The sequence below is a fragment of the Sciurus carolinensis genome, chromosome 4, assembly GCF_902686445.1.
Source record: "Sciurus carolinensis chromosome 4, mSciCar1.2, whole genome shotgun sequence".
In the NCBI taxonomy this organism is placed as follows: Eukaryota; Metazoa; Chordata; class Mammalia; order Rodentia; family Sciuridae; genus Sciurus; species Sciurus carolinensis.
Window position 1 is genome coordinate 83,073,524 of NC_062216.1, and position 24,212 is coordinate 83,097,735.

General features: G+C 35.5%; 1 protein-coding gene across 10 annotated transcripts in view; it reads right to left on the reverse strand.

Annotated features, from left to right (window-relative positions):
- Window positions 1-24,212, reverse strand: part of Eps8 (epidermal growth factor receptor pathway substrate 8) — a 168,824-nt gene that overhangs the window by 77,908 nt on the left and 66,704 nt on the right. The window contains exon 1 of one of the 10 annotated variants that reach the window (XM_047549460.1): window positions 22,701-22,754. The exons of 8 other annotated variants lie outside the window; for them this stretch is intronic. The gene's annotated coding sequence lies outside the window, so the exon portion shown is untranslated. Of the gene's footprint in view, window positions 1-22,700; window positions 22,755-24,212 lie in introns of those variants that run through there. One more of the 10 variants, XM_047549463.1, reaches the window with a different exon arrangement.

Genomic DNA, 24,212 nt, shown 5'->3' on the forward strand with positions numbered 1-24,212 from the left:
CTTCTTTTACTTTATTCTCAAAAACATTGTTTTTAATTTTTCCTGTCAGTTTTCAATTTCTTGGACTACACTTTTAGTCCCTAAGTGTTCCTTCTATTATTAATATCTGTTCCTATCTCATGATTGCAGTATATTGCCCATCGATAATAATAAAGTTTTCTTCTCTCTTCACTGTCTCAATTTTTGTCAGTTTCCTTCTTTTTCCAGGTTTCTTTTGGTTTCTGAATTGCTTCAAGTATCTGGTTATGACTGGTCACTATTCGTATCAAAGTTGGAATCCTAAAAAGCTGATAAGAAAGTCAGTGTCAATGGGTAGGGTTGGTGATCAGGTAGACTTCATTGCAGAGGCCTCCTGCTGGGAGATCCCAACTGTAAGTATCAATGGGTCTTGTGCACAGATCAGATTCTTCAAAGAAATGCCTCCCAATTTCATTCCTGGAGATTATAAAGCTGACTGAGAAATTTTCAATAGTAAGTGGAAGAAGTGGGCAGGGGAGAGGGATTTGCACTGTTCAGTATGTCACTTCATCCTCCATTTGTGCCTTGGTATCCCCAGTTGAGTTCTCCAGTTCATATTCTTCTGGAAATAAAGGTCCAATCTTACCGAGTGGGGAGTAGCAGGGATCTCAGTCCTTTAAACATGTTCCTACTTAAAACTTCTATTTTCAGTATCACCCTCACCATTGAGCCTCTGGGAGATTCTGAAATGAGAATCAGATTGCTTCTTGGTATCTCTCACTAGCAGCTTAGGTTTCAGCCTCTCAGGACTTCTACATTAGTCACAATTATCCATGGGCTTTCCACAGTCCCTTTGTCTCACTGGGTTATTAAAATTCTTTACTGTTATTTTAGGAATAAATATATATATGCTTAGTCTGTCATTTTTCTGTAGCATATTTTGATCATCTGAACAACTATCTGTTAATGAACAACTCAGAAGGAAAATCCAAGTCACCTCTAATATGAACTTGAGAGGTTCAAGTGAACTATGAAATATGAGCACAAGTTTATACTAAAAATAAAGGCACCCTAACAGTAAGAGTAAAATAACACAGAAAAGGAAGAAAATCTACTTTAGATGAAGTCAGGTGGTATTTTGGTAGTATATGCTTAACTACCTTTTGTTAGTATAAAAACAAATGCTGTTTTTGAATCCCAGAAAAGAAATGACATGATAGTGCATGAAAACGAGGCAATATCTACAACCCAACCAGGCTCTGCTGTTTATGAGAAACACAGGCCTTAAGTGAAGTTTGGGTTTTGTTTTTGTTTTGTTTTTTGGTTTGGAAAAAATTTAAATGGCTTTATTGAGATATAATCACAGAGTTTTTTTTAGGAGAGGCCCATTAAATGAGTAGAGGTGGGAACAAATTCTTTGTGATCTACCCCAAAAGAAAGGCAGAAATAGTTGTATATTAGTCTGAAGATACACACTGCCTAAAAAGTAGCATGAAAATTTATTTTCTTGAGTTCTACATAGTCATGAAAATTTTAAAAAGGAAAAAAAGTTGAATTCAAAAGGAAAAATTTAATTAAGGTCACTAAATTCAGATTTAAAAGGCAGTGAATATACACTTTGATTATAGATAGTACTACCTCTGAAAAGCCTCTGCTTAATTATAAAAATGGAAGTTCTAAAAAGAAAAAAACAGCACTAAAGTTCCCCACACATGAACTGGGGAAAATGTGGATATATCTCACTATTACAAAACAACAATGCTCATTTTACTTAATTCTTAACACCTTAACAGGTAACCAGAACCTCTTATTCCCATTTTAATGAGGACCTGAGGTTTTTAAAAGTTTAAGTAAAAGTAAAGTTGGCCATGACATCAACTGCTAAGATATACCATGGCTAAGCTTTGACCCAAGTCATGCTTTTAAGTACTCTTATATATAAACATTTTCTTTTTACTAATGATAAATCCACTATTTTGATGTTGGCTAGAGAAATGTCAACAGTGACGAACTAAAAGACAAAATGACCTTTATAAATCATTATTCAGACAAAATCCAGTTAACATTAATTGGCACCAGTCAATATGAGTACTAATTCAGTCATCCATTTGCTCACTTAACCATTCTGTGCCCACCAGTGGTCTACAGGAGCACTGTTCAATACAACTTCCTTCAAGGATGTCAATGTGTTATATCAGCACTGCTCAATACAGCTCAGCACTAATGTCAGGCACTTGAAATGGGGCTAGTGTCACGAAGAAAGTGAATTTTAAATTTTGCTAAATTAAAATTAGTTTACATTTAAATCTAAGTAGTTACAAATGGCTAACAGCTACCCTACTGGACAGCATACATCAAGATACTGAATACACAATTTTTTTAAAAAGGCATGGTTCCTGCCATGATTTGGACAAGTATTCCCCAAAGGTCCACATTACAGGGCTGGTTGCCAGTCTGTGGTACTACTGGGAGGTGGTAAAACTTTAGTGGGTAGAGCCTAGTGGAAGAAAGTTCATTGGGATCATGCCCTTGAAGGGAATATCAAGATCCCAACTCCTTCCTCTCTCTTTGCCTCCTAGTTGCCTGCCATAAAGTGAGTTGTTTCCTCTGCCACATGCTCCCACAGGCCCAAAAGCAATGGAGCCAATCAACCATGGACTGAAGTCTCTGAAACTATAAGCCAAAATAAACCTGATCATTTGTTTATCTCAAGTATTTCGTTACAGTGATGGAAAACTCACTAACACAGTTCCTATAGTCACAGAGCTAAGCTCTAGTGGGAGAGGAACATGAAATAAGTGAACTCACAAAGAAAATTATAAATTATGTCCATTGCTTAGAATAAAAAAATAGAAAAGATCATATTTATAGGGATATAAACTCAGACTGAGTTAAACCTAGCTATGAGTTCTAAAATATATGGGACTGAGAGAATGATTCTGGAAATGCTCTCTCAGGATTCCCCACCTAAAATTAGGGGGGAATAATTAGCAAATCGTTGAAATAAAAAAAAGCATGCATTTGTTAAAAGTACTGGTGTACAGAAATAGCACACTACTGACAAGGAAATGTATACAGAACTAATTCTGGACAAGAATGCTGTTGGTCATTGTAGTTCAGGTTAAAATTCTAAATAAACAAGAAAGTGAAGGTGAGTAGAGATGAAGCTGCACAAAAACAAAACAAAGCAGAAAACATTCACAGAACTTTGGGTACTTGGATTTAAGAGCCGGATCTGATGAGCAGGGAAGTCAGGGAAAAACAACTGAACTACTGTTCCTCTTGGGCAGAAATGGGACTTTTTTAATAGTAGCATGTCCATTTAGGGGCCAGAATTAATTTATTAAACCCTCTAAAACATGTTTGCCAGGAATTACACATTCCTGGATTTGAGCACCTGGAATTGAAACAGAGAAAAAACACAACCCTCTAGAGTGATTAATAAGTGATGGAAAAAAAGTATTTGGATCTGCAGGTGAAGGGAGAATCATCAAAAACCTCATGCTCCTAGATCATATTGTGGATTTTTGTTTGAGAATTTAAGATGAATTTGTTTGGGGAAATGGGCTGTTTGAGGTCAGAAAGGAAATTTGAAAAGGGAATTATCACTAGGGCTGGTAATGCCACATTTGCATTTCTTTCTTTTCAGTTCCAAAGTTCCCAACTCTAAGCAATTGGAAAATAAATGGCTTTAGACTGAAGAAGGGAATACTTGGGGAGAAGCAAAATCTGATTTAATGAAAATGTGATGATCATAAAAGGAGGCCTATTTTAACTTTTAGAAATAACACTCCAAATTAATTCTAGCTCTTTATTAAATAAACTGGTTATCATTTAACTAGCATAACTGTGGTCCCTATTTTAAGCCAAATGAGTGTATAAAATTGATGCACTGAGACAACTAGACCACTACTGCTGGAAGGAGCGGCGGGAGCTGAGGAGGGAAGCTGCAGCCCTACGTGCCAGGCACAATGCTGCCTGCTTCACACATACCGTCCAAGAGTTGCAACAACCTCCTTAGGAGGAGCCTAAGGTAGCCTTAGGTAGGAGCCTCATTATCCCCTCTTCACAGATAAGACAGGTATGAAATTTAACGTCCCGTGTCAGAGAGCTAATAAGAAGTACTAGATGTGGAATAAAATTCAACCACTTTGCCACAATTTTATCGTGTTATTAAACCCAAAAGCACACTGTCACATAATATCTAGAATCAACTAAAAGGATATTTCTCTTTTCCTATACATTTATGATAAAGGATAATCCATACACTTGCATAGAAAAGAACTGATGATCTAGCTTCACCGAAAAACAAATAAACAAAAAAGATCTGGACTCTGGAAGTTTATGAAGTAAAGGCAGAAGATAACGAAGACTACTACAAACAATTAAGATAAAGGCAAAAGTGGTACCAGGGCAAAGAAAATGGACCCCAGAGATTCAGAAGGGCACAGTGACATCTTAACTTGTTGAGCAAAGTTCGTGCCTATTATGGAACACTTCTCTATAGGAACATATTTCCAATTGTATAGTGGCTATCCATAAAACTAGAGTTGACTCTTACACCCAACTTTAAGGCAACATAGACAAAGAAAGGGGACATATGAGTGATCGTGAACAAAATATACTCTAAGGACTTTATGAAACCATTTAAATGAGGAAACATGGCATAGCTTTACAATTTCAAAAAGAAAAAAAAATTATTCCCATGAATATCGTATTACTTAACTGAATGAAGATGTTTATTTCAAATCTTATAAGAAAAGTTGGAATGAAAGAAAAAAACAACATTCTAAAAGTAAGAAAAGCATAGAAAATATTTTAATTAGCTGAGTTAAAGAGAGAAAATATCCTCTCTCTAGTTAACAAAAACCACACAAGGAGTGAGCAGTATCAACTGTGCTCCCCAGTCCCCTTCTATAGGTCACCCTCACCACCCAGCAAATGGCATCTCTGACCTCCTGACTCTCCAGTCCCATCATTTTTATTGCCTACATCCTTATTTTCCCCAAATGGAGTGGAAAGTAAATGCTCATCTGTCTTCTAGCCTCTACAGTTCTGCCCACTCTCTGATGATATGCATGGGTCCTCCCAGAACCCAAACATTTTTCTGAGTGGGAGTAAATACCATTTTTGAACTTGTCATGGTGAGCATCTCAGATGTCAATTTGATGTAGGTTTATAATGAGATTAGAAAAAACAATGAATGCTGAAGCCAAATCTGGTCTTCCAATACTCTTCCTGGTTTTGTGCTCTTGGATGTGTTACTTAAAACTCGTAGATTCACAATTAGTACTAACTAAGCTGGAAAACTAGGGTATCTATCAGTCATTTTTGCAGCTCCAAAATCCAGTGCATTAGCCCAGTGACATCAGGGACAAAAGTCAGCACCTTAGCTTGGCAACCTGCTTTTTGCATATGAATTCTCCTATAGAGACCACGGAGAGAACAAAGCACAGGAAAAATAATGAATATACTATTTTCTTACTTGCGTGTGGGTGGGGGTGTTACATAAGTGACTGTTCTCTACCCCCAATAAACTCCAAGCGTGCCTATAAAGAAAAGTGTGGTGACATGAGAACTGATTTTCATTCTCTCTCTCTCTCTCTCTCTCTCTCTCTCCCCCCTCCCCCCCTCACTGCTAAGCAGCCTTGAGAATAACACATAGCAGCACATAGTAGCAACCTCAAAAAAAGTTAGCTTGAAAGACTCTTACTGCTCTCTTAAGAACTGAGATGCTCCATTCTAGGATGATGAAACAGAAATTTTTCTAGGAAACAAGTGTGTGTTTGAATTTCATGAGATACGAGAATCTATGTTTACAAGAACAGTGTTCAATCTCAGCTGCAATGTTGAACCTCAGGGAAGGCCAGTTTTGCCAAAAGCCACATGGCTGCTTCCCTGCCATGAAGGAAACAGAATAAGACAAAACTGTATATTCTTGTAAAGACTGAGTGAGCCACACAGAAAGCAATTATTTCAACCTATCAAAGTCCAAGTGACTAAGGTTAAAAAAAAAAAAAAGAAAAGTGACAATCAATCCAATATAAACGAAACGAGCTATGAATAGGACACACCAGTATCTATAAATGACCCCCAAACCTATCTAAACTAAAAAGGCTCAAATGACAGTAGTAATTCACTCTCAGAAGACAAATAGGGTTCTGCTATTGCTTCAAGAGAGGAGGAATGAACAAGCTCCACCCACAGAGGAGGGAAAGCAAGCTCACCCACACATCAACTCCCCAGCATTCAAAGTCCACTTTCCTATTCCTAAAAGAAAATAAGGACAATACCTATCGGTTGCTTTTTCCAAACTACTGGAAGGAAAAAAAAAAAAAAAACCTTACAGAGTATATTCCAATGCTTTCATTGTAGTGTTGTACTTGAGTAAAAATAATATGAAGATGCTCATCCCTGAAAGTAAATCCTGTCTCAACTATCTTGTTGCAATTTCAGACAAGTCATTATCCTCTCTGGGTCTCAATTACTCATCTTTAAAATGAGGATAATATTGTTATAAGGATTATATGCACAAGGATACGCAGAACATTTGAGATATATTTTAATACCTAGCTACCTACTTATCAATGCCTTTATTTTCCTGAAGAATTAAACATTAGAAATAGAAATAAAGCCACCTTCTTTACATACTAGTTCTTTAAAATGAAATTCAATGAAGTAAAAACCAGTTGACTCAAGCAAATACAGTTCAAGAAAAATATATGATAAGGTAAACAATGTTACCAGTTGCAGTTATACCTAAAAAAGATAAGAAATTCTTTACTAATCATTTAAAATTCATCACGGTTTGCCTTAAATAATTTCTCCAGTCATTCATATTCTCTCTAGTACTCCCATGTATAAATCCTCACTATCATCAGGCTCTATCCTGAATATATGTTTGCACTAAATTTCTTTCAGGTTACTGCTCTTACCCTAAATATAGTTTCCACTACCTTATATCACCCATCTAGCAATTTCTCAATCCCTCAATTCCCACCCCTGTTTTCCAGTCTTTCCTGACCCAACAATAATGATACATAGTCATGTGGTAACTATTTATCATGCTAACATTTTCAAATGCAGCTATGAAGATGCACTCTATTCTTCTCAATCTTTGTATCTCCTTACACAACTCTGGGTATGGCATACTAATACGGCCTTTTGCAAAATAATCCCTGTATGAGAGTGGTGTTATGGAGCATTTTATGGATGTAACATAAGAGTCAGAGAATCTTAGTGACCAAGGTGAGCGTTACTGCCAATACAAATTGCTTGCCAAGTGTAGTAGTGCATGCCTGCAATGCCAGCAACTCCGAAGGCTGAGGCAGTAGGATAACAAGTTTGAGGCCAGTCTCAACAATTTAGTGAGGCCCTAAGGATAAAAAAAAAAATCCTATAAAAATTCACACCAATGACCACCTGATTCCACTTCTGTCAGAAGAAAAACTGGTATGAAACAAACTAATTTGGAAGTAGAGAATTTAATTTTTATGAAGAAAATTATTGATCAGACTTTCTGTAGTCACAATAAGATAAAATCCTCCAAGTTAACTGAGTGGAAATACTAATGAGGTACTATAGTTAGTGTAGTCATCTGTCAACCATGATTTTAACATCTGATCTGGAAAGCAGAACTTTATTAGTAAAGTTTGCCTATTTACATCAAGGAGGTTCAAAACTGACTCAGAGGAAAAAGTATTATCCTCTGACTCACCAAGACCACTTCCTGAAACACCCAGTGTTTTTCTTGGAAGGAAGTCCATACAAATGCCATTTCTCTAGAACACTGATTAGACAAAATTGAACTTTAACACAAAATGGACAAAAAGACACATTTTCCAAAGTTATCCAGGTTTCAAAGTAGAGAGCTTTCCATAAACATATATTACCTGGTCATGAGAGGAAGACTTTAAAAATAATCAAAATTGATAATCCAAGGTATATTACAGAGGATAAACCACTAATTATGCATATTCCTCTTTGCATTAGAATCGCTTAATGATAAACAACTTCCTAATCTGAACCCATGAAATTAACTAATTACTGGCTTCAAACAGTTACTTTTGTTTTCAAGGTAATTCTTTTTCCCCTCTTTGAATCAACTATGTAGTCAATGTTTAATAATTTATGTAAATAATAAAAAACACTTATGTCCATATACATACACGCCAAACATTTTTACAAATTCTTTGCCTGCATTAATTTGATGGATAAACAAAACTCCTCTAAGAGGTAAGTACTATATCTTATAGATGAGGAAACTGAGGTACAGAACAAGGAAGCACCTCTCCCACCAGCCAGAGTGAGTGCATTGTAAAGCCTCTAACACTGGAGACCAATGCAAAAGCCCAAACTCTAGGTTTCAACGTTGTGTCATGGGTGTGAACCCTTCCCACATCAGAAGGTTTGTTAATATATAAATACACATACAATAACTCCTAAACAGATATGTATTAACATTTCATATTTGTATAATCTGTGCCTAAATTTAGGATTGTCCTGCTCATTCATTAGTCTACAAATTTTGATGTAAATATCATATTTATAGGATTTGGGTAAAATTAACAGCAAGTCTTCAATCTGGAAGCACCACTTATCTAAGTTTTGGATCATTCCACCATCCTGCTACATTTATGTCAAATCTCACTTGTTTTTGAGTTCTAAAACACTGGAAATATCTCACAGACCTCTAAAAAACACCAAAATGATACTGCCCTCAACACAGCCCTCAGGGGAGAAAAATACACATAACATTTCCTTATTCAAAATAACAAGCAATTAAACTGAATCTCGCTGTTTGTTTCCTCTTGAGTAATCTAGCCTGGAAAGAGTTCAAACATCTGACTCCTGCAGTATTCTGCTTTCAGTTGGAAAACCATCTTTTTATATGTCAAGTCAGCTAATAAGTATTCACTCATTATCTATTACTGGTCCACGGGAACTGACTTGAATATTAAATGAATACATATTTCTAGTTCTAAAAATGTGAAAAAGAAATTCCTGGGTAGCTAGTGAGGCCAGACTAAGCACTCTGAAATAAGCCAGATCACTCTGACCTACAGATTACTAGGGAGCAGCCTAACAGACCCAAATTTATACCCGAGAGGGTGAAGCCCTCAAAGCTACAGCCTAAGGAAACAGAATATTCCCATTGGAGGTGCTCTTGGAAGCCTGCATGCCTAAAGTTCTAGGATCACAGAACCTTGTTGTTTCCTAAAAATATAACATTTACCTAAGTCACACAGTGAATGAAAATCTTCCACTAAAAAGTAATTCATTCCTCTGAGTCAACCATTTTCACACCTAGGAACCACTCTTAAAGTATAAACACTCCTGAGAGTAATAACTCATTATGCCACGAACATTTAAGTATGAATTGCCAAATACTTTCTCCTACAACGGGAGGACTTTCAGTAGTGTGAAACTGCCTATGGAGTCATAAAATTCTGCAGAAATGTAAGAAATCTGCATAGAACTGGAGCAGTAGCAAGTTACTGGAGAAATTTGCCTGCTTGATACTCTCACCTATATCCAACACCTACATCCAGTACATTAATAATTACTGAAATTATGAAGGGAATTCCAGCCTATGCTTTGAATAATTATTTATTAGGGGCAAACATCCTATAGGGTGAGCAAAAGCATGTAAGAAATTCATCATTTGGGGGAAATTTATTACCTATAAGATGTGCTTTGCATGAGGGCATACAATAAATGTGGTTGCTCTCTGGAGTTGTCAGTTTAGCAAGGCAGACAAGCAAACATATCATTAGAACACATTTTACTAAATGCTATTATCACAGTGTGAACAATGTACTATGAAAGTGTACCTAGGGCAGCTGTAGGTAGGTTTCATGTAGGAGGAGATAGGAGAATCAATTGTATATGAGTAAGGAGTCAGAGGGCATCCCAGAGACTTGCAAAACATGGTATACAGAAGGACATGAGTTGAGTGTAGTGACACATGCCTGTAATTCCAGTGCACAGGAGGCTAAGGCAGGAGGGTGGCAAGTTCAAAGCCAACCTCAGCAACTCAGCAAGGCTTTAAACAACTTAGAGAGGCCCTGTCTCAGAATTAAAAACTAAATTGGGAGTGGGGGGCTAGGAATGTTGCTCAGTGGTTAAGCACCCTGGGTTCAATCCTGAGTACCAAAAAAAAAGAAAAAAAGGACATGAGTTTCAGAGGATAGTGAGATATGTTATTCATATTAATCATACTTATAATGTTTAAGAATATAACTATTGGGGCTGGGGCTATGGCTCAGTTGGTAGAGTGCTTGCCTCCCATGCACAAGGCCCTGTGTTCAATCCCTAGCACCACAAAAAAAGAAAAAAAAAAAAAAAAAAAAAAATATATATATATATATAAAACTATGCAGCTATTTTCCAGTTTTGTTTTAGTTTTGGTTTTAGTGCTGGGGCTTGAACCCAGGCCTCATGCATATTAAGCTTATGCTCTATTACTAGCTATATCCCTAATCCGTATGGGGGGACTTCAGAAGACAGACTAGAACAGAAAGCAAAGTTTACTGATTTTGATATAATTTTATCTATTTCTTTTATTCCTATGAGAATCCCCTCAATTGCATTCTGCTCTATGTATTAAAAAAAAAAAAAACACTAAGACTTACCTATGTCATTCCCATAATTTCTTCAAACTCCATAGTTCTTCAAAGAGAAACAAATATTTGAACTCATATAAAATGTACTTACCAATAAGCTCTAAAAACACAGCCCACATTCCCTAGAGTTTTTAGTTACATAAGAAATCTAATGAAATTATTATATGCATCCTATTTTAAAATACATGTGCATGTGTAGATGTTAATTTAAACTAAACTATATTATCATTATATATCACCTTAATAAAAATCAAGAAACATAATCTCTAAATTATGAAATCTATAAACTGAACTGTTTTGGTGGGAGGGGAGCACTGGTCCAGTTCAACTAACTCCTGTTCAGTTCTAAAATTATCTGGCTGTACCTTTTGCAAATGCCATTTCTCACTGATCTTGATCCTTAATTTTCACTTTAGTCAGATGCAGCAGAGACCCCTTGCTCCACCTATGCACACAAATCTATACAGAAGTTATGAGATAATGTAAATGCAAAGTTACTTTAAACATAGACAATGATTTAGAATAGATGTGCTATTATACATGTGGATCTTAAAAAATGGTTGGAAGAATTTTTTTAAGGATTTTACATTCTACTTTTTAATTGAGCTTTTAAACCATATTAAAAACATACAAACTTTGAAGAAAACATCAACTGAAATACATTAAAAGTAAAATACATGAGTATTCCAAAGGGGGTACTTTAAAAAATCCATTCAGGAGCTGAGTGTGGTGGTACAGGTTTGTAATTACAGAAACTCAGAGGCTAAAGTGGGAGGATCAAGTTGAAGGCCAGCCTCAGCAATTGTTTTTTCAAATGAAACCATTTAATCTTTTTTGTTGTCGTTGGTTCTTTTTAGTTATACAAGACAATAGGATTCATTTTTACAGAACTAAAATAATTTGTTCTAATTCAGTGCCCAGTACTTCCCCTTCCCCTCTCTTCTTTCCAATCCCTATTCTTTCCTCTACTCCACTACACAAGAAAGTTAGGTCAGATTCATTTCACTATCTTTTCCTGTCCCATTCCTCCTCCCCTTCATTCCCCTTTGTCTACTCCATTGATCTTCTATTCTTTTTTATTCCACCCCCATCTTATTTTGGATTAGCTTCTACATGTCACAGAAAGCATTCAACCTTGGACTTTTTAGAAATGGCTTATTTTACTTAACATGATAGTCTCTAGTTCCATCCATTTACTGGCAAATGCCATAAAGTCATTCTTCTTTATGACTGAGTAATATTCCATTGTGTATGTATACATTTTCTTTACCCATTCATCTATTTAAGGGCACCAAGTTGGCTCCAAAGCTTAGCTATTATGAATTGTGCTGCTATAACTGATGTGACTCCATCACTGTAGTAAGCTGATTTTAAATTCTTTGGATATATGCTAAGGAGGGGGATAACTGGGTCAAATAGTTGTTCCATTCCTAGTTTTTTAGAAATCATACTGCTTTCCAGAGTGGTTGCACCAATTTGCAGTACCACCAACAATGTATGAGTGTACACCTTCCCCCACAGCCTTGTAAACATTTATTGTTACTTGTATTCTTGATAATTGCCATTATGACTGTAGTGAGTTGAAATCTCACTGTAGTTTTAATTTCCATTTCTCTAATTGCTGGAGATGTTGAACATTTTTTCATATATTTCTTTTTTAATGTAAACATTTTTTATTTGTTCTAATTTGTTGTATATAATAATGCATTTATATATTTTTATAGATCATACATAAATGGAGTGTAATCTCTCAATTTTGTGATTGTTCATATTGTAGGATCACATCAGTCATGCAGTCATATATGTACATGAGGTAATAATGTCTGTTTCACTCTACTGTCATTCCTACCCCCATACCTCTTCCCCTCCCTTCACTCCCCTCTACTTAATCTAAAGTAACTCTACTCTTCCCTATCCCCCCTCCCTTATAGTGTGAATTAGCATCCACATATCAGAGAAAACATTCTGCCTTTATAGTTTTTTGGGTTTGGCTTATTTTGCTTAGCATGATATTCTCCAACTCCATCCATTTACCAAAAAATGCCATAATTTTTTTCTTCTTTAAAGCTGAATAATATTCCATGATGGAATATATATACACACACACACATATATATATAAATGTGACATATATATCACATTTTTGACCATTTGTATTTCTTCTTTTGAAAAGTGTCTGTTTAGTTCTTTATGCCCATTTATGGAGTGGCTTTTGGCTTTTTTTTTTTTTTTTTTTTTTTTTTTTGGTGTTAAGTTTTTTTAGTTCTTCATATATCCTAACTATTAATGTCCTGAGGAGCAGATGGCAAAGATTTTCTCCCATTCTGTAGCGAGACTGTTTCCTTTGCTGTGAAGAAGCTTTTTAATTTGAGGCCATCCCACTTGTTGATTTTTGATTTTACTTCTTGTGCTTTAGGAATCTTATTAAAGGAGGTTGGAGTGCTGGGCCTACATTTTCTTCTAGCAGATACAGGGTTTCTGATCTAATTCCTAGGTCTCTGATCCACTTTAAGTATTGTTCAGGGTGAGTGATAAGGCTTAAAATTTCATTCTGCTACATATGAATTTCTAGTTTTCCCAACACCATTTATTTAAAAGGCTATCTTTTTTCCAATGTATGTTTTTTGGCACCTTTGTCTGAGATAACTGTATTTATGTGGGTTGGTCTGTGTCTTCTATTCTATTCCACAGGTCTTCATGCCTATTTTGGTGCCAACACCAGGCTGTGTCTGTTACTACAGTTCTGTAGTATAATTTAAGGTCTAGTATTGTGATGCCTCCTGCTTTGCTTTTCTCACTAAGGATTGCTTTGGCTATTCTGAGCCTCTTATTTTTCCAAATGAATTTCATAACTCCATTTTCTAGTTCTGTGAAGAACAATGGAATTTTTATGGGAATTGCATTGAATCTGTATAGCACTTTTGGTAGTATGACCATTTTGACAATATTGATTCTGCCTATCCAAGAACATGGGAGGTCTTCAAAGGTCTTCAGTTTCTTTCTTTGCATTCTATAGTTTTTATTGTAGAGGTCCATCATCTCTTTTGTTAAATTGATTCCCAAGTATTTGGGAATTATTATTATTCTCAGCAATTTAGAGACCCTCAGCAACTTAGCTAGACCCTGTCTCAAAACAAAAAATAAAAAGGGTTGGGAATGTAGCTCAGTGATAAAGTGCTCTGGATTCAATCCCCTCAGTACCAAAATCAAAATAAAACAAAATTGAAACATAGTCCCATAATTATTTTCTTAAACATCAGAAGTATGAATCTGGGCATTGTAGCACACGCCCATAATCCTAGCAACTCTGAGGGCCAAGGCAGGAATATCACAAGTTTGACACTAGCCTCAACTATTAATATACCAAGGCCCTAAGCAACCTAGTAAGACCCTGTCTCAAAATAAAAAAAACAATAAAAAGAGCAGGGGATGTGAATCATTGGTTAAGCACCACTGGGTTCAATCCCAATACCAAAGGGGAAAAATAAAAAACATTAGAAATACAATTAATATGAATAACATGTCTCACAATTTGGGTAGATGGGTATCTTCTTTCTCATTGGTCAAAATAAAACTTTCAAATCTTAGCACTTACTACATCTGCTAGCCAGTATTTTTTTTGTTAAAAAAAAAAGACATGATACCTAGTTAAACTTCAAATTTCACATGAAACCCCAATAGTCTCATATCATTACACTGAAGTTTCTGAAGTTTAAACTTAATAAAACATACACGAGTGTCATTAAACCTTGTATAATGAAGCATACATATGCTGCTGCTACCATAGCTAGTTTTTAACCTAAATGAAGTCTAGCATTCACAAATAACCATGAATATATTTTCTTTCTGTCTCCGCTTCCCATTCATCTTCTTACCTAAGATTACCCCCTGTCTTTAATTCTACAAATCCATATTTCATCTTCATTTTATGGCAAACATCTTACAAAACAGTTGCCCCTAATGGTTATTGCAATTTTATTTCATAGATTCAGGAAATGTGCAACCTTCTCCCTCTTCTCCTTCTATTTGATTAATTCCTCAATGAACCCAAACCTATAAATGAATGTATCTCAGTTGAGAAACTCAAATTTGCTGAAGAAACTCTATTAATAGGAAGTACTTGAGGATTTTACTTACTTATTATATCTCTAAGTCCAATTATCATGTGTTATTTGGTTGCCAGGGATCACCTCAACCCCTCCCTCCCCTAGATCATGGATTCTAGTACAGAACATTCTTCCTCAACTGGTTATTTTAGGAAAGAGGCTACATGCATCCTAGCTCAGATTCATTCCTGACATTATAATAATGTAAATTTACTTCTTCTGCTCAGATGCAGATCCAGTTGGAACCCTCTATGCTCATTTTTTCCTCTTTTCTGTGCAGCCTGTCTTCAGGTCAAGTTCCATTCAGACACTCAAACAGCAGATAAGGTTTAAGAAAGTTGGGCAGGTAGTAGCCTAAGCAACCTCTGGGATTACCAACAATATCAGTATCCTCAAGTAATTAGGTTAGCTGCAGAAAGGAGGGTAGTGGTCTTCACCAAGCAATCCCTGGCTCACAATTACACCAGAAATTTCCCAGCAAAATGTCCATTTATTATTTATCCATTCAATAAATCTTGCAGAAGGTGTACTACCTGCCAGCAGTACTATATATGCAAAACAGGTGTAATTTCTGTCCTCAGACTTATTGGGAGATGGCCTTCTTTGATACTTCCCTGGATATGTATACCAAGCTCTCTCCTGCTGCCTCAAGGCCTAACATACTCTGTCTGGAATCATCATCCTCTTTGTTTTTGCCTCCCTAACTCCTGTATCTCTGCCTAAAAACAGACCCTCCTCAGGAAGTCATTCTCTGACCCATCTGTCTCACATGCCCTCATACATGCTTTTATAGCAACTTGGGAGTTTTCTTTCTAGATCTTTAAATGTGAACAGATTTCCTAAAGAAAAAAAGGTACACCTGGAAAGGACACTTAGCATGAATGGAGTGTCTGATGTATGTTTTGTATCTGCTGTGCAAAAATAAACCACTATCCTGTTCACTTTCTATTGAAGCAGAACACATTTTCCTATTTTGTACTTTATATTTTAAAAAACTTTAAGTTTCATCTTTATTTGAGGTAAATAGTATAGTATTTTTAAGTATGAAACTTGAATTTTCTGTCCTTTCTTCTTTCTTTGCAACTGTTTATAAATGTACCCAAAGATATTCCCTAATGTAGAAATTTTATAATAAATTTGAAAATTCTCAAACCGATCTTATTTTTTGATTATACACCTTGGAATTTCTTCCCCATGTCTGAGTCACTAGCTAAACTTGCTACAAATGTCCATGCTTGATATGTATGTATTTTCAAGTCAGAATTATGAAGTCTATACTCACCATTAAAGTTTTCTTTACCATTTTGTTATCTGGAACAAGCCAGATATACATGAAATCCTACTACCTGTTAAATGTCAAATTTGAGGCTTTCTTAGACTCCATAAATCTAGTTTCTTTGCTTGTAACCTGGTTATAATATCTCTCAAGGGTATGAAAAGTAAAAACGATGTCTCTAGTCTATAGCAAAATATCATGCTAAATAAATATCGATTCTTTCCTACATTTGGAAAAAAAGAGTTGCAAGTTTAAAAATTTAGATCCCTACAAAATATTATAACACTTTACACACCTAATCTGATTTCCTAACAAGAACAAGCCTAAACTCTTTTTTGCTTCACAAGCTACACATCAAGTCAAACAACAAACTTTCTGAAAAGAACCAGATTCTCCATATTTTAGGCTTTCACACAGTGTCTTTATCAACCTTCATTTTTGTTTTTGTATTTAATAAACTACTAGAAATGTAAACATTCTTGGTTTAGGAAGAAAACAGGCCTCTAGCTGTAGATTGCTGACCCTCTACTTCAAGTTCACACACAATCATCATTTCTACCCTGGTTTACCCTATGACTTCATCTTAATCAATGAACACTATTGAACTTCTAGTTTGACAAACAGTAATTAAATGCTTGCTCATATGTAAGGCCTTGTGAAGTAACTCACTGCCTAAAGGCGAAAGAGACACTTCACACACTACAAAAGAAGTCCAGTCATGTGTTGCCTAACCAGAGGGGTACGCTCTGACAAATGTGATGCCTCAGTTTTGTCACTGTGGGATCAGAGAACCACTTACCCACTCCTGGGCTATATGGCATGGTATACAACCTGTTGTTTCTAGGGTACAAACCTAGACAGCATATTACTGTACTGATTACTTCAGGCATCAGTAAAGAAAAGATATTTGTGTGTCTAAACACAGTAAATGTAGAAATCACAAAATGAAATCTAAAAGATTTGTTCAAAGGGTACACGTGGAAAGGACACTTAATGTGACTATAGAGTCTGCAATGCTGGGAGTGGCTCTGGGTGAGTCAGTGAGTGAGTATGAAGTGGACATTACATGACTAGACTTAGAAACACTGTACACTCAGGCTATATAACATTTGTAAAAAAAAGCTTTTCCTTCTTCAATAAATTAATCTTAGCCTACTGTAACATTTTTACTCTTTAAACTTTTTATTTTTTTAACTTTTTCTCATTTATAATATTTAGCTTAAAACACTAACACATTGTACAGATGCATCAAAACATTTTCTTAATAAGCCTTTTTCTACTTTATAATTTTATTGTTTTCACCTTTTTAAATTTTTTGTTTAAAACTACAGCACAAGTACACACATTAGCCTAGGCCCACACAGGGTCAGGATGGTCACTATCACCACATCCTGTTCCACTGGCAGGTCCCAGGGTAGCAACATGCATGGAGCCATCATCTCCCATGACATAGTGTCTTCTCCTGGAACCACTCCTGAGGGACCCACTGAGGCTGTTTTACAGTTGACTTTCACACACGTGTAAATTCTAAAATGATGATAAAAGGTATAGTGTAGTAGATACACAGACCAGTTAACATATTTATTATCAGTAGGTGCTACACTTCTACACGGCTGGCAGCATGGCAGGTTTGTTTAGACTGGCGTCACCACGTGAGAGAGCAGTGCACCATGGTGTTTCTAGACAGGAGGCATTTTGCAGCTCCATTACAGTTTATGGGACCACTGTCATGTATGCAGAGCCTGGTTACACAAATTAAAGCCTTTTGAGGGCCTCCACCTAGTGCCATTTTTGATTTTTCTGAATCTACTAATAATCGGGACTTACAGCATAACCAGTTAATGTTCATGACCCTCACATTTCTCTTGTCAGTCCTGTGTTGAAAATGGTGGTGTCATTCCCTTTGTAAGAACTAATTAGGCTTCGTACACACTGGAGGTCCCAGCACTTCACCTCCACCTGGCTCTCTCCTTTCCAGGTGAAGGTATTGTTGCAACTCACCTTCTCCCCCCACCTATTTTCCAACACAATCATTTCTACTTTTTTCATAGTCTATCTCACCATCTTATCCCTATTCTCTTTTTTTTTTTTCCCTCTACTCTTTATGTATAAGTGCCAGGAAAGACTCTGGGTTAGGTGTCAGAATCAGCTTCAGCTACTGTCTGCATCTGATACTCTGTATTCTTAGCCTAAGTACCTTTGTTTCTTCATCTATCACAGGAATCATAATAGCCTGTGATGTCAATGACAGTTATTAAGTGCAGAGGAAATAACACATGTGGAAGTTATTAGTTTATAATCTACAATGTATTCTAAGAGACCACTGAGATATAAAGCACAGAAATCAAATTCAATTAGTTTATGCCATTTATGAGTTATTGACCTTGAGCAAATTAATTAACCCTTGGAAGACTCATTTTCTTCATCTATAAAATAAAGACAGTAAAATAGCTATTGCTAGGTTTTTGTGAGGATTACACGACATAATCCACGTCAAGCAGATCACAGTAAGACTAGCACACAGTAAAAGCTTAAAAATGTTGAACATAATACTTATTACTTAAGGATAAGATATATTTTACTGCAGGGGGTCACAGCATTGCATGTTTACTTTTCAGTTCCGATTCACTTTTAAGACAAAGCATTTATTCCCACGAGTAAGTTTATGACCCCTCTTTTTTTTTTTTTTTTTTTAAACAATATATTTCGAAAAAAAAATCATTTGGCTTTATTTCTCTGTTGCACCATCTTCTTCCTTACAAGGACTAGTGTCTTTTACCACTAAAGGGGGTTGGAAAGTGGAAGGAAAAATCAGTCATACTCTGTAGGTTATTAATTAGCACAGTAAGTACTATTTTAATGTAACGTGTTCGTTCCTAAAAATCACGATGCAAAGGTACTTAATTAAAACCACAGAACTTATGGGAAAAATAAAGTTAGAGGCAAAATGCTCAAAAACTTTAATGACTTATTAAAAAAGGAAACATAAAAATCTAATAAAGACCATAGTATAGTCATACATATGTTAAATGATTATTTAAAAAAAAAAAAACCCTGCAATACTAAGGTACTTTATCTTGAAAAAGATCTGAAGCTAGTGTGTGAAATTGGGTGTCAAAGGGTAACAGCTTGTGAGTTATTGGAAAGTGGTGAAAGAAGGGTTACCTAAAATCACACAGGAAGTTATAACATAAAATGTGGATGGGTGTGGTTCATGATACATGGTGAGGTAAGGTAGCTGGGTGTCTAAGGTGAGTGAGTACATTTGCATTCTGAGTGTCTCTATGCAGCTCAGTTCAGTTGGTGAAATTTTCTTTCACCTACCATTTCTCAAATGAAATCTTGCATAAACATAATAATGCATATGCATAATTGTGCTCAAATTGTCCCCTAATGTCAATCACGTAGTAACAAATGCCCATTTTCAAAATCAGCATTATAGCAGAACTATTTATTCTCTAAGTCAGAACTGTATTCAGTATCTACAAAGCCTGTTTATCTTCCATTTCCTATCAGCCTTAAGTCTTTACCTAGGAAGAGTTGTTCTTACCCTGCCAGTATTGAGGAACCACACAAAATCATCTAAAAAGTTTATTAACAGAAGCTTTGATCAGCTTTCCCTGGTAGAAATAGGTCTAATTCAGAAATAAGGCCTCATTGCTTTAGACCTGTTCTCAAAATGTGCATTTCAATAGAGGAGTAAAATATTTGCTGGTCAACTCACTGCCATGTCATTCCATTTATTTAGTCATCAAATACCTATATTAAGCAGCTACTGAATGTAAGGCAACACAAGAGAAACTAGACAAAACTACTTTAAACTCACCAGTGACTTAATCATTTAAACTGAGTCAACATCATAGGAGGAGTAAAAGATCACAGCGTGTAAAAAGAAACAAAAGATAGAACCCAAAGCACCATAAAAAAATGCAGAAAACAAAACATTACTTTTACAAGGGAGAGAGAACCAGGAGCAATTTAATAATGGCACCATTCAGTCAACCTTAGGTGAGAGATAAATTTTAGTTATGAAGAGAGACTTCTCAGTTGACATATGAGTAAAGGAAAATAGGAAAGAAATGGAAACTACAATATAGAAAGAACAAGAAACTTAGGCTGTAAACTAAGATACAGGATTACAGATGATAAATGACATACTAGACAATGATTTTTATATGATGGGAAATGAAAAGTGCACTGACGACTTCTTGCCAGGAGAAATGTGGCATGAGTTAAGAATGGGCAAAAGGGGGCTGGCTCTCAGGAGGCCAGGCTTTGAATAAGGAAAGAGAATTCATTCACAGTCTTTGGAATGCCAGCCCAGAGCAGCAGGACAGCTTTCCCCAACCACAATCCCAGGCTTTGTGTCCAAGATTGATATTCATGGCTCTATTTAATGGATACTAACTGTGTCCTTTGGTCTAGCAAATTGTCTGAAATAGTGAACTAAAGAAAAATTACCTGCATAATGAGGGAAAGCATTTAAAAAAAAATGAAGGAAGGTAAAGAAAATAGTAGGACATTGTTACCAGAGCTTTAGACCTGGTGATTTGGATTATATACTTAACAAAGTTAAATCGTACTATTCTGAATTACATATAAATATCTGACACAATGTATTTTAAATCAAGAAAATGACAATGGTCTTAAAACCAAAGACTTCCTGGACAATGGGGATATGTGATCCAAGGCAAGTTTTCGAAACTCATGTACCATTCTGCTGGGATCCTACATTACTAAGTACAACATTCCACAAATCGCTTTAACATTTGAGAAAATAATTTAATAATTAAGACTACAAGTTTCTTCTAATCAAATTCTCAAATCTAGTTAATACAATTCTGTACGAAAGTTTCTACATACAAATGCTACAAACTTTAACCAAAATAAGAATTATAATTTCTTCAAATAACTGAAAAATTTTAAGTACTTACACGCCAAATTAAATAACTGAAAACATATACATGAACCTAAACTCAAAATGAAGGAATTTTAAAATATTTGTTTAATTAAATTAGAAAATCCCATAAGTAACCAAAAGCTATATGATAATCTAACTTCATTACATCCTCTGAACAAAAATGTTATATGATTTCAACTAACAATTATTTAAGTCTAAAATTCAATAAGCTGACTTTGTACCTTAAATCTCCAGACAGTTCCCTCCATTAAACTTCATGCCTACTTTTATGAATTAATGACAAATGATGTCCCTGAAAAATAAGCTAAAAAGGAAACTTCTCCATACAATTTATTTCAGACTTATTTATATAGAAAGGAGACTAAACATGTATCCTCTCTCCAGTCATCTATTCTTATACACAATTTACTTAAAGTTAAATTTAAAAAAAGGTTTTCAAGTCTAGTTGCTGAAAAGCCAAAACCTTTTTTAAACCACTCCAGGTACAGTATACACAAAAGATATCCTCAAAGAGGGGACAACTGGGTCAAAGAACAAAATATTTTACATACCATTCTCAGAGAATACATGAGGTCTATATTCCACAGGATACTGACATTTGCCTTGGAATTTGACCAATAAAGCTCACTGAAACTTCATGGGCAGGGTAAGAATAAATTGAACTATAAACATCTCAACTATCTATTCTTCTAAAAACTATGTAGCTCATATGGGTAAATTTTGTGTGGATTGACAATGCCTCTTATGGTATAGAAGAATCTTAAGAAATAACAGACACATTACAGGAAAATCAACAACATATGTTAGAATATAATTCAAAAAAGGATCAATAAGCTATAACCATGGCACTTAAACTGAAGAATATACTACATCTCCCAGCACCAAAAACAGTGACTTAACAACTTATTTACTTTTGTTATCTAGTATGTTCAGACACAATGTTATCAGCACCTGTTTGGTTTTAAATAGTATTAATCTTTTACTAGTAACAATAACAAAAAGGTTGTTTCTGAGTGTGATTAAATGTAACAAACCAATAAGAACCAGAGAAATAAAAGACATACAGAGGACTCTATATACTAAGAATCATGTTTGTCACTAAACTCAAATTTGATATTTTAAACACATAATTATAAACTTGAATATTTTGAAAGAGTTTTCTTTGAAAGTTTCCCTTAAACATTTACAAGTCCCATTAATACACATGGATTTAAAAAGGAAAATTTTAAATACACATATTCAACTACATTTTAGGTCCCAAATGAAATGTTTATCCAGAAATCTGGCAGGGTCAAGTCTGTGGACTCAAAGCCAATAACAACCTAAGAAGGCTAAACCTGGTTAATAAGCAAATTTTCATAGTACAACTAACATTGTATAAACAATTCAAAGCAGTTAATATTTATAGGATAATCATAGTGTTTTGCATATAAGTTCAAAGTAATTTTATGGAAAATTGGTATCTTATGTCTGTGTATTTCCAAATGTTAATAGTCAACAGATTTCTTTTAGCTCTAAAATGAGGGGGAGATTATCCTCTTAACCATCATGACCCAAAGGAAGGAAATCCTTTAAATCCCCATCACTGTAAGCAAGAAAACAGGAGGCAGGACTCTGTGGAGCCTGAGGTAATACCAATTTCACCAAGTTCAGAATCCACTTAGAATATCAAAAGGAAATTTAAAAAACTATCAAAGGGCTTACTTGGACTAAAAATATTACTACATGTTTCAAGGTCCACAAACACCTTCTCTAATAATTATGCCTTTGAGAGCCCTCCTTAGCAAAGAAAATACTCACAAGCTCAAACTTACCTACCCACACAATTCAGGCAAAACTCCTCCAAGCAATCCTTAAGGCAATACTGAGAGGGCAATTCCTCTCAACTCACTTATGTGCCAAGTGACCTTTGGCATATCCACAGAAAGGGTGGAACTTCAAGCTTCAGTTTCAGTATTGTACCAGACTGAACAAAGTTTCTCCTTTGACTTCTCTAGGGCGTTAACTAAGACTTCCTCTTCTTGTTAAGTAAGTAAACATAGCTACTACTAAGAGCTCCCAACTCTTGCCTAAGGTGATAAAAAATAAAAAGGTGGGGGAGAGTTAAATGGTTAAAAAGAATGGCTAGCATTGATTGACAACTTACTCTGTGCTCTAAATTAACAATATACAGATAGTTACTATAACTGCTTACATGCTGAAGAAGCAGAATCTGAGGAATAGAGTGTTAATAAATAACTTCAGGGAATTGTGGGCACAGCAATATGCTTCAAAGAACTAATGGAAAATACTTTTCATTACAAATGCCTTGAAAAAGACAATGAGTGGAACAAAAGCAAATACATAGCTTTACTTACAATAAAGAAAATTCCCTGGTGTCAGACCAAACCTAAATCCAGAGGCCAAAGTGGTAAACACAAAAGCAAATACAGCCAGCAGAGGCCCTGAACAATGCTCGCTTGGAGTCTCCTGAGAATTCGGTCTAGATTCAAATTCATAGCATATCCCCACAAGCAGACAAGACCAGAGGAAAAGTGTTTGCTCAAGAGAGCAAACTGTGCTAGCTTTCAGTCCCCACTAGTCCTCAGAACAGAATAAAGTCTGCACAACCTTATATGGCAGTTCTGATGTCCACATAAGGATAAGTAGTCTTGGGTACACAAGGTATAAAGTTGTAGAAAGGCCCTTCCATAAAACCAGAGCCATCTTCTAAGTGCTGCCATCACAGTTAAAAAGGGATGGAGGCACGGAAGAAATTCACCCATTGTTTTAGTAATATGTCAAGGGAGCTTGTCTCTCAGAACATGGGGGAGAAGACAGGGGAAATATTACAATCAAAAATTAGAATTCTGGCAAGTATGGTGCTTCACACCTATAATCCCAGCAACTTGGGAGGCTGAGACGGGAAGATCACAAGTTCAAGAACAGCCTGAGCAACTTGATGAGATTCTGTCTCAAAAAAAAAAAAAAAAAAAAAAAAAAAGGAAGAGAAAGGAAAAAAGAAAGAAGAAGAAAGGAAGGGAGGGAGGGAGGGAGGGAAAGAAAAAACAAACCTTAAAGTTTGAATCTTATTTGTATGAGACTATCCAAGCTAAGAAATTCAATCATGGGCCAATGATACCCCTAGAGTACCTAGAAGAAGCAAACATAAAAGCACTTTAAAATAACACTCTATAAACAAGGCAACATCAGCAGACAGAAAAACCAAACAAAAAATAGGCACTAAAAGTGAAGTTATAATCAAATTACTAAATATGTGAAAAAATGATTTGCTGATTATTAACATACATACTAAACAATTTAGCACTCACTTGAGTTTTTTAAAA